The sequence below is a fragment of the Arachis hypogaea genome, chromosome 3 (genome assembly GCF_003086295.3).
Source record: "Arachis hypogaea cultivar Tifrunner chromosome 3, arahy.Tifrunner.gnm2.J5K5, whole genome shotgun sequence".
Lineage (NCBI taxonomy): Eukaryota > Viridiplantae > Streptophyta > Magnoliopsida > Fabales > Fabaceae > Arachis > Arachis hypogaea.
This window is the reverse complement of record NC_092038.1, coordinates 95,522,424-95,533,123: the sequence shown is the minus strand read 5'-3', so window position 1 is coordinate 95,533,123 and position 10,700 is coordinate 95,522,424. Positions and strand designations below refer to the sequence as shown.

The window sequence follows — 10,700 nt, the reverse complement described above, 5'->3', positions numbered from 1 at the left end:
TTAGAATTCTCTGTCTGTTGCTGAGAAGATGGTGGAAAAGGCTTGCCATTGCTAAACCTGTTTCTTCCACCATTATTGTTGTTGAAACCTTGTTGAGGTCTCTGTTGATCCTTCCATGAGAGATTTGGATGATTTCTCCATGAAGGATTATAGGTGTTTCCATAGGGTTCTCCCATGTAATTCACCTCTTCCATTAAAGGGTTCTCAGGATCATAAGCTTCTTCTTCAGATGAAGCTTCTTTAGTACTGCTTGGTGCATTTTGCATTCCAGACAGACTTTGAGAAATCATATTGACTTGCTGGGTCAATATTTTGTTCTGAGCCAATATGGCATTCAGAGTATCAATCTCAAGAACTCCTTTCTTCTGATTTGTCCCATTGTTCACAGGATTCCTTTTAGAAGTGTACATGAATTGGTTATTTGCAACTATTTCAATCAGCTCTTGAGCTTCTGTAGGCGTCTTCTTCAGATGAAGAGATCCTCCAGCAGAGCTATCCAAAGACATCTTGGACAGTTCAGACAGACCATCATAGAAAATACCTATGATGCTCCATTCAGAAAGCATATCAGAGGGACACTTTCTGATTAATTGTTTGTATCTTTCCCAAGCTTCATAGAGGGATTCTCCTTCCTTCTGTCTGAAGGTTTGGACTTCCACTCTAAGCTTACTCAATTTTTGAGGTGGAAAGAACTTTGCCAAGAAGGCATTGACTAGCTTTTCCCAAGAGTTCAGGCTTTCTTTAGGTTCTGAGTCCAACCATATTCTAGCTCTGTCTCTTACAGCAAAATGGAATAGCATAAGTCTGTAGACCTCAGGGTCAACCCCATTAGTCTTGACAGTGTCACAGATTTGCAAGAATTCAGCTAAAAACTGATGAGGATCTTCCAATGGAAGTCCATGGAACTTGCAATTCTGTTGCATTAGAGAAACTAATTGAGGCTTAAGCTCAAAGTTGTTTGCTCCAATGGCAGGGATAGAGATGCTTCTCCCATAGAAATCGGGAGTAGGTGCAGTAAAGTCACCCAGCACCTTCCTTGCATTGTTGGTATTGTTGTTGTTTTTGGCTGCCATGGGTTCTTCTTCTTTGAAGATTTCTATTAGGTCCTCTACAGAGAGTTGTGCCTTAGCTTCTCTTAGCTTTCGCTTCAAGGTCCTTTCAGGTTCAGGGTCAGCCTCAACAAGAATGCTTTTGTCTTTGCTCCTGCTCATATGAAAGAGAAGAAAACAAGAAAATATGGAATCCTCTATGTCACAGTATAGAGATTCCTTGATGTGTCAAAGGAAACGAAAAATAGAAGGAAGAAGTAGAAGAATTCGAACTTATCAAGAGGGATGGAGTTCGAATTGTTCATTGAGGAATAGTGTTAGTCCATAAATAGAAGGATGTGAGAAGAGGGGAAGAAATTTTCGAAAATATTAAAAAGATTTTAAAAACATTTTGAAAAACTTTAATTGATTTTTGAAAACTAAGAGTGGAAAAGAAATCAAGTGATTTTTGAAAAAGACTTTGAAATTAGAAATCAAAAAGATATGATTGAAAATTATTTTGAAAAAAATGTGATTGAGAAGATATGATTTGAAAAACAATTTAAAAAGATTTGATTTTAAAAATTATTAACTTGGCTAACAAGAAAAGATATGATTCAAACATTAAACCTTTCTCAACAGAAAAGGCAACATACTTGAAATGTTGAATCAAATCATTAATTGATAGCAAGTATTTTTGAAAATGGAAAGAAATTGATTTTGAAAAATATTTGATTGAAAAGATTTGATTTGAAAAAGATTTAATTTTGAAAAATTTTGAAAACTTGAAAAAAATTTGAATTGAAAATAGAATCTTTCCTCTTGTGCCATCCTAGCATTAAACACCCAGAATGGTGCACATTCTGGCGTTTAACGCCCAAAGCACTACCCTTTTGGGCGTTAAACGCCCAGCCAGGTACCCTGGCTGGCGTTTAAACGCCAATTTGCCTTCTTCACTGGGCGTTTTGAACGCCCAGATTTTTCTGTATAATTCCTCTGCTGTATATTTTGAATCTTCAATTCTCTGTATTATTGACTTGAAAAGACACAAATTAAAAATATTTTTGGATTTTTAATAATGAGGAATAATCAAAATGCAAATAAAATCAAATAACAATGCATGCAAGACACCAAACTTAGCAGTTTGTCTACTACTGACACTAACGAAATGGGAATGCACATGAGAAACACAAAACACTCAAGTCAAGAGAATTTAAAGATCAGAGCAATGAAATCATCAAGAACAACTTGAAGATTAATGAAGACACATGCATGAATTCGAAAAATGCAAGGAGAACAGAAACATGCAATTGACACCAAACTTAACATGAGACTAGTGTCTCAATAAGAAACATAAAATATTTTTGGTTTTTATGATTTTGTAAAATTTTTTTTTTGGATTTTTCGAAAATTAAGTGAAGAGGAAAAATAAAAATATTAAAATTCTTAATGAGAATTCCAGGAATCATGCAATGTTAATCTAAAGCTTCAGTCTAAAGAAATTAGACATGGCTGAACAAGCTTCAGTAGGACATTGCATTCAAGAGCTAAATTGATGAAAATAAATCAGCTTTGGTGATGATAAGAACATCACCTTGAAACACTAGAATTCATTCTTAAGAACTCTGAAGAAAAATACCTAATCTAAGCAACAAGATGAACCGTCAGTTGTCCAAACTCGAACAATCCCCGGCAACGGCGCCAAAAACTTTTGGTGCACGAAATTGTGATCATCAATGGTGCCATCAACATGGTACGCACAATTGTAATCTCAACTCTTTATCACAACTTCGCACAACTAACCAGCAAGTGTACTGGGTCGTCCAAGTAATAAACCTTACGCGAGTAAAGGTCGATCCCACAGAGATTGTTGGTATGAAGCAAGCTATGGTCACCTTGTAAATCTTAGTCAGGCAAACTCACATGATTATGGATGATGCATGAATAAAACATAAAGATAAAGATAAAGATACTTATGTAATTCATTGGTAAGAATTTCAGATAAGCGAATGGAGATGCTTTGTCCCTTCCGTCTCTCTGCTTTCCTACTGTCTTCATCCAATCCTTTTTACTCCTTTCCATGGCAAGCTGTATGTAAGGTTTCACCGTTGTCAGTGGCTACCTCCCATCCTCTCAGTGAAAATGTTCAACGCACCCTGTCACGGCACGGCTAATCATCTGTCGGTTCTCAATCAGGTTGGAATAGAATCCAGTGATTCTTTTGCGTCTGTCACTAACGCCTAACCTTCAGGAGTTTGAAGCTCGTCACAGTCATTCAATCATTGAATCCTACTCAGAATACCACAGACAAGGTTTAGACCTTCCGGATTCTCTTGAATGCTGCCATCAATTCTAGCTTATACCACGAAGATTCCGATTAAGGGATCCAAGAGATAAACATTCAAGCCTTGTTTGCTTGTAGAACAGAAGTGGTTGTCAGGCACTCATTCATAAGTGAGAATGATGATGAGTGTCACATAATCATCACATTCATCATGTTCTTGGGTGCAAATGAATATCTTAGAACAAGAATAGGCTGAATTGAATAGAAGAACAATAGTAATTGCATTAATACTCGAGGTACAGTAGAGCTCCACACCTTAATCTATGGTGTGTAGAAACTCCACCGTTGAAAATACATAAGAACAAGGTTTAGGCATGGCCGTGAGGCCAGCCTCCCAATGATGTAAGATAGCATAAGAACAAGGATAGCTACCAAGATGAAAATACAAAAGCATTTATAAAGAACTAGTAGCCTAGGGTTTACAGAGATGAGTAAATGACATAAAAATCCACTTCCGGGCCCACTTGGTGTGTGCTTGGGCTAAGAATTGAAGCATTTTTCGTGTAGAGACTCTTCTTGGAGTTAAACACCAGCTTTTGTGCCAGTTTGGGCGTTTAACTCCCATTCTTGTGCCAGTTCCGGCGTTTAACGCCGGGTAGTTTTGAGCTGATTTGGAACGCCTGTTTGGGCCATTAAATTTCGGACAAAGTATAGACTATTATACATTGCTGGAAAGCCCAGGATGTCGACTTTCCAACGCCGTTGAGAGCGCGCCAATTGGGCTTCTGTATCTCCAGAAAATCCACTTCGATTGCAGGGAGGTCAGAATCCAACAGCATCTGCAGTCCTTTTTAGTCTCTGAATCAGATTTTTGCTCAGGTCCCTCAATTTCAGCCAGAAAATACCTGAAATCACAGAAAAATACACAAACTCATAGTAAAGTCTAGAAAAGTGAAATTTAACTAAAAACTAATAAAAATATACTAAAAACTACCTAAAACATACTAAAAACATACTAAAAACAATGCCAAAAAGCGTATAAATTTTCCGCTCATCAGCGTGCCATTTGGATTTCTGTAGCTCCAAAAAAAATCCATTTTGAGTGCAGGGAGAACAAAATCCATCAGCATCAGTAGTCTTTTGTCAGCCTCTGATTCAGATTTTTGCTCAGGTCCCTTAATTTTAGCTAGAAAATACCTAAAATCACAAAAAAACACACAAACTCATAGTAAAGTCTAGAAATGTGAATTTTGCTTAAAAACTAATAAAAATATTCTAAAAACTACCTAAATCATACTAAAAACTATGTAAAAACAATGCCAAAAAGTGTATAAATTATCTGCTCATCACAACACCAAACTTAAATTGTTGCTTGTCCTCAAGCAACTAAAAACAAAATAGGATAAAAAGAAGATAATATACAATGAATCCCACAATATCAATGAACTTAGTCCCAATTAGATGAGCGGGGCTAGTAGCTTTTTGCCTCTGAACCGTTTTGGCATCTCACTCTATCCTTTGAAATTCATAATGATTGGCATCTATAGAAACTCAGAATTTTGAATAGTGTTATTGACTCTCCTAGTTTAGTATGTTGATTCTTGAACATAGCTACTTTATGAGTCTTGGTCGTGGCCCTAAGTGCTTTATTTTCCAGTATTACCACCAGATACATAAATGCCACAGACATATAACTGGGTGAACCTTTTCAGATTGTGACTCAGCTTTGCTAAAGTCCCCAGTTAGATGTGTCCAGATTCTTAAACACACTCTTTTTGCTTTGGATCACGACTTTAACCACTCAGTCTCAAGCTTTTCACTTGGACCTTCATGACACAAGCACATGGTTAGCGATAGCTTGATTTAGCCGCTTAGGCCTGGATTTTATTTCCTTGGGCCCTCCTATCCATTAATGCTCAAAGCATTGGATCCTTTTTACCCTTGCCTTTTGGTTTTAAGGGCTATTGGCTTTTTCTGCTTGCTTTTTCTTTTTCTTTCTTTTTCTTTTAATTTTCACCACCCCTTTTTTTCGCAAGCTTTCTATTCACTGCTTTTTCTTGCTTCAAGAATCAATTTCATGATTTTTCAGATTATCAATAAAATTTCTCTTTGTTCATCATTCTTTCAAGAGCCAACAATTTTAACATTCATAAACAACAAGATAAAAAATATGCACTGTTCAAGCATTCATTCAGAAAACAAAAAGTATTGCCACCAGATCAAAATAATTAAACTAATTTCAAGATAAAATTTGAAATCCAAGTACTTCTTGTTCTTTTGTAATTAAGCACATTTTTCATTTAAGAGAGGTGAAGGATTCATGGAGTTATTCATAGCTTTAAGACATAGACACTATACACTAATGGTCATGTAATGAAGACACAAACATAGCCAAACATAAAGCTCAAAACCAAAAATAAAAAAATAAATAGACAAGGAGATTAAGGAATGAGTCCACATTAGTGAGGGTGGCATCTTTCTCTTGAAGGTCCAATGGTGCTCTTGAGCTCCTCTATGTCTCTTCCTTGCCTTTGTTGCTCCTCCCTCAAAGCTCTTTGATCTTCTCTAATCTCATGGAGAATGATGGAGTGCTCTTGGTGCTCCACCCTTAGTTGTCCATGTTGTAACTCAAGCCTTCCATAGATGTGTTAAGTTGTTCCCAATAGTTGTGTAGAGGAAATTACATCCCTTGAGGCATCTCAGGGATTTCTTGATGAGGATCTTCCTCATGTTCTTGTTGAGGTTCATGAGTGTGCTCTCTTGTTTGCTCCTGCCTTTTCTTAGTGATGTGCTTGTCTTCTTCAATAAGGGTGTCTCCTTTTTTGTCAATCCCAGCCAAATTGCATAGGTGACAAATGAGATGAGGAAAGGCTAACCTTGCCAAGGTGGATGACTTGTCAGCCACCTTGTAGAGTTCTAGAGGTATGATCTCATGAACTTCCACGTCCTTCCCAATCATGATACTATGGATCATGATGGCCCGATCCACAGTCACTTCAGATCAATTGCTAGTAGGAATGATGGAGCGTTGGATGAACTCCAACCATCCTCTAGCCACAGGCTTAAGGTCTTCTCAATTGAACCGGATTGCCTCTATAGTCTCTTTTCCATTGAGCTCCTTCCACACATATGTCCATGAAGACTTGGTCCAACCTTTGATCAAAGTTGACCCTTCTAGTGTAGGGGCGTGCGTTTTCTTGCATCATTGGCAAGTGGAACGCCAACCTTACACTTTTCGGACTGAAATCTAAGTATTTCCCCCGAACCATTGTAAGCCAATTCTTTGGATTCGGGTTCATACTTTGATCATGGTTCCTAGTGATCCATGCATTGGCATAGAACTCTTGAACCATTAAGATTCCGACTTGTTGAATGGGGTTGGTAAGAACTTCCCAACCTCTTCTTCAGATTTTATGTCGGATCTCCGGAAACTCATTTTTCTTGAGCATGAAAGGGACCTCAGGGATCACCTTCTTCTTGGCCACAACTTTATAGAAGTGGTCTTGATGGACCTTTGAGATGAATCTCTCCATCTCCCATGACTCAGAGGTGAAAGCTTTTGCCTTCCCTTTCCTCTTTTTAGAGGTTTCTCTGGCATTAGGTGCCATAAATAGTTATGGAAAAATAAAAAGCAGTACTTTTACCACACCAAACTTAAAAGATTTGCTCATCCTCGAGCAAAAGAAGAAAGAAAGAAGGGGAAAAAAAGAGAATGGAGGAGATGGAGGGTTATAGGTGGTTCGGCCAAGAGGGGGGAAAGGTGTTTGTGTTGTGTGAATATGAAGGAGTAGTGTGGGGTTTATATAGCGGTGAGGGGAGGGTTAGGTTTTGGTCATTAGGGTTGGGTTGGGAGGGAAAAGTGTTTTGAATTTGAAAGGTGAGGTATGTGGGGTTTTTGGGGAAGAGGGATAGAGGTGATTGGTGAAGAGAATAGGATTTGATAGGTGAGTGGTGTTTTGGGTAGAGTGTTATAGAGATGTGAAAGGGGAAGAGAGAGAAAGATGGGGTAGGTGGGGATCCTATGGGGTCCACAGATCCTGAGGGGTTAAGGATTTCTCATCCCTGCTCCTATTAGGCGTGTAAACGCCCTTACAGTGCAATCCTGGCGTTTAACGCCAGATTGCTGCTTGTTTCTGGCGTTTAACGCCAGTTTTTATTCTTTTCCTGGCGTTTAACGCCAGCTTGTTGCTTCTTTCTGGCGTTTAACGCCAGTCTGGTGCTTGTTTCTGGTGTTTAACACCGAGAATGGTGCCAGATTGGGCGTTAAACGCCCATTCTGCTATCCTTACTGGCGTTTAAACGCCAGTAAGTTCCTTCTCCAGGGTGTGCTATTTTTAATGCTGTTTTTTATTTTTCTTGAATTTTTGCTGTTTGTTTTTGTGACTCAACATGATCATCAATCTAAAAAAATGAAATAACATAGATAAATAAAAATTGGGTTGCCTCCTAATAAGCGCTTCTTTAATGTCAATAGCTTGATAGTGAGCTCTCATGGAGCTTCACAGATGTTCAGAGCATTGTTGGGACCTCCCAACACCAAACTTAGAGTTTGAATGTGTGGGTTCAATACCAAACTTAGAGTTCGGTTGTGGCCTCCCAACACCAAACTTAGAGTTCGATTGTGGGGGCTTTGTTTGACTCTGCATTAAGAGAAGCTTTTCTTGCTTCCTTTCCATGGTTACAGAGGGAGATCCTTGAGTTTTAAACACAAGGTAGTCCTTATTCAATTGAACGATCAACTCTCCTCTATCCACATCAATCACAGCTTTTGTTGTGGCTAGGAAGGGTCTTCCAAGGATGATAGATTCATCATCATCCTTCCTAGTGTCTAGGATTATGAAATCGGCAGGGATGTAAAGGCCTTTGACCTTTACTAGCACGTCTTCTACTTGTCCATAAGCCTTTTTCATGGATTTGTATGTCATATCTAATGAAAATTTGGCAGCTTGTACCTCAAAGATTCTCAGTTTCTCCATTACAGAGAGTGGCATTAAGTTTATGCCTGACCCCAAGTCACATAGAGCCTTTTCAAAGGTCTTGGTGCCTATTGTATAGGGAATTAAGAATTTACCAGGATCCTATTTCTTTTGAGGTAATGTCTGCCTAACCAGTCATTCAGTTTATTAGTGAGCAAGTGGGGTTCATCCACCCAAGTCTCATTACCAAATAACTTGGCATTCAGCTTCATGATTGCTCTAAGGTACTTAGCAACTTGCTCTTCAGTAATATCTTTATCCTCCCCAGAGGAAGAATATTCATCAGAGCTCATGAATGGTAGAAGTAGGTTCAATAGAATCTCTACGGTCTCTAGATGAGCCTCAGATTCCTTAAGTTCCTCAAATGGGAACTCCTTTTGTCCAGAGGACGTCCCATGAGGTCCTCCTCACTGAGATTCATTCCTCCTCCTCCTCTCTAGGTTCGGCCACACCAAGTAAGGTTATGGCCTTGCACTCTCTTTTTGGATTCTCTTCTGTATTGCTTGGGAGAGTACTAGGAGGAGTTTCAGTGACTCTTTTACTCAGCTGGCCCACTTGTGCCTCCAAATTTCTAATGGAGGACCTTACTTCATTCATGAAACTTAGAGTGGCCTTAGATAGATCAGAGACTATATTTGCTAAGCTAGAGGGGCTCTGCTCAGAATTCTCTGTCTGTTGCTGAGAGGATGAAGGAAAAGGCTTGCTATTGCTAAACCTGTTTCTTCCACCATTATTAAAGCCGTGTTGAGGCTTTTGTTGATCCTTCCATGAGAAATTTGGATGATTTCTCCATGAGGAATTATAGGTGTTTCCATAGGTTTCACCCATGTAATTCACCTCTGCCATTGCAGTGTTCTAAGGATCATAAGCTTCTTCTTCAGAAGATGCTTCTTTAGTACTGTTGGATGCATTTTGCAATCCATTCAGACTCTGAGAAATCATATTGACTTGTTGGGTCAACATTTTGTTCATAACCAATATGGAATTCAGAGCATCAATTTCAATAACTCCATTCTTCTGAGGCGTCCCATTACTCACAGGATTCCTTTCAGAGGTGTACATGAACTGGTTATTTGCAACTATTTCAATGAGTTCCTGAGCTTATGCAGGCATTTTCTTCAAGTGAATAGATCCACCTATAGAATGGTCCAATGACATCTTAGACAATTCAGACAGACCATCATAGAATATATCCAGGATGGTCCATTCTGAAAGCATGTCAGAAGGACACTTTTTGGTCAGTTGCTTGTATCTTTCCCATGCTTCATAGAGGGATTCACTTTCTTTCTGCCTGAAGGTTTGAACATCCACTCTAAGCTTGCTTAGCTTTTGAGGAGGAAAGAACTTGACTAAGAAAGCCATGACCAGCTTATCCCAAGAGTTTAGGCTATCTTTAGGTTGAGAGTCCAACCATATTCTAGCTCTGTCTCTTACAGAAAAAGGGAAAAGCATAAGTTTATAGACCTTGGGATCAACTCCATTGGTCTTAACAGTATCACAGATCTGCAAGAATTTAGTTAAGAACTAAAAAGGATCTTCTGATGGAAGTCCATGAAACTTGCAATTCTGTTGCATCAGAAAAACTAATTGAGGCTTTAGCTCAAAATTGTTTGCTCCAATGGCAGGGATTGAGATGCTTCTTCCATGGAAGTTGGAATTTGGTGCAGTGAAGTCACCAAGCATATTCCTTGCATTATTGTTGGGTTTGGCCATATCTCCTTCTTTTTTGAGATTCTCTGTAAGGTTTTCTCTTGATTGTTGTGCTTTAGCTTCTCTTAGCTTCTTCTTCAGAGACCTTTCAGGTTCAGGATCTACTTCAACAATAATGTCCTTGTCCTTGCTCCTACTCATGTGTAAAAGAAGAGAACAGAAAAGAAGAGGAATCCTCTATGTCACAGTATAGAGATTCCTTTATGTGAGTAAAAGATGATAAGAATAGGAGAAGGAGAAGAGAAGAATTCGAACACAGAGAAGAAAGAGAAGAGGGTTCGAATTATGAGTTAGTAGATAAATAAATAAATAGAAGGAGATGAGAGAGAGGAGTTTTTGAAAATAATTAAGAAGAAAAGGAAAATATTTTTGTTTTTATTTTAAAGTTTTGTTAGAGTTCGCAAATTAAGAAAAGGAATAAAATAAAAATTAAAATTTGAAACAATTAGTTAATTAAAAAGATTTTTGAAAAAGGGTGAGGAATTTTCGAAAATTAGAGAGAAAATTAGTTAGGTGGTTTTGAAAAAGATAAGAATTTTAAAATCAAACAAAAAGTCAATTAGTTAGTTGAAAAAGATTTGAAAATCAATTTTGAAAAGATAAGAAGTTAGAAAAGATTTTTGAAATTAAAGTTTGAAAAATATATGATTTGAAAAAGAAATGTTTGAAAAGATATGATTGAAAAGATATGATTGAAATTTA

At 38.0% G+C, this 10,700-nt stretch overlaps 2 non-coding genes across 2 annotated transcripts; both read left to right on the top strand.

Moving 5' to 3' along the window:
- Positions 1 to 560: 560 nt before the first annotated feature.
- Positions 561 to 668, top strand: LOC112793134 (small nucleolar RNA R71). The gene has a single exon (XR_003197843.1). It is a non-coding gene; the product is annotated as a small nucleolar RNA R71 (small nucleolar RNA).
- An 8,832-nt stretch (positions 669 to 9,500) lies between these two features.
- On the top strand, positions 9,501 to 9,608 carry LOC112793498 (small nucleolar RNA R71). The gene has a single exon (XR_003198184.1). It is a non-coding gene; the product is annotated as a small nucleolar RNA R71 (small nucleolar RNA).
- The last annotated feature ends 1,092 nt before the right edge of the window (positions 9,609 to 10,700 follow it).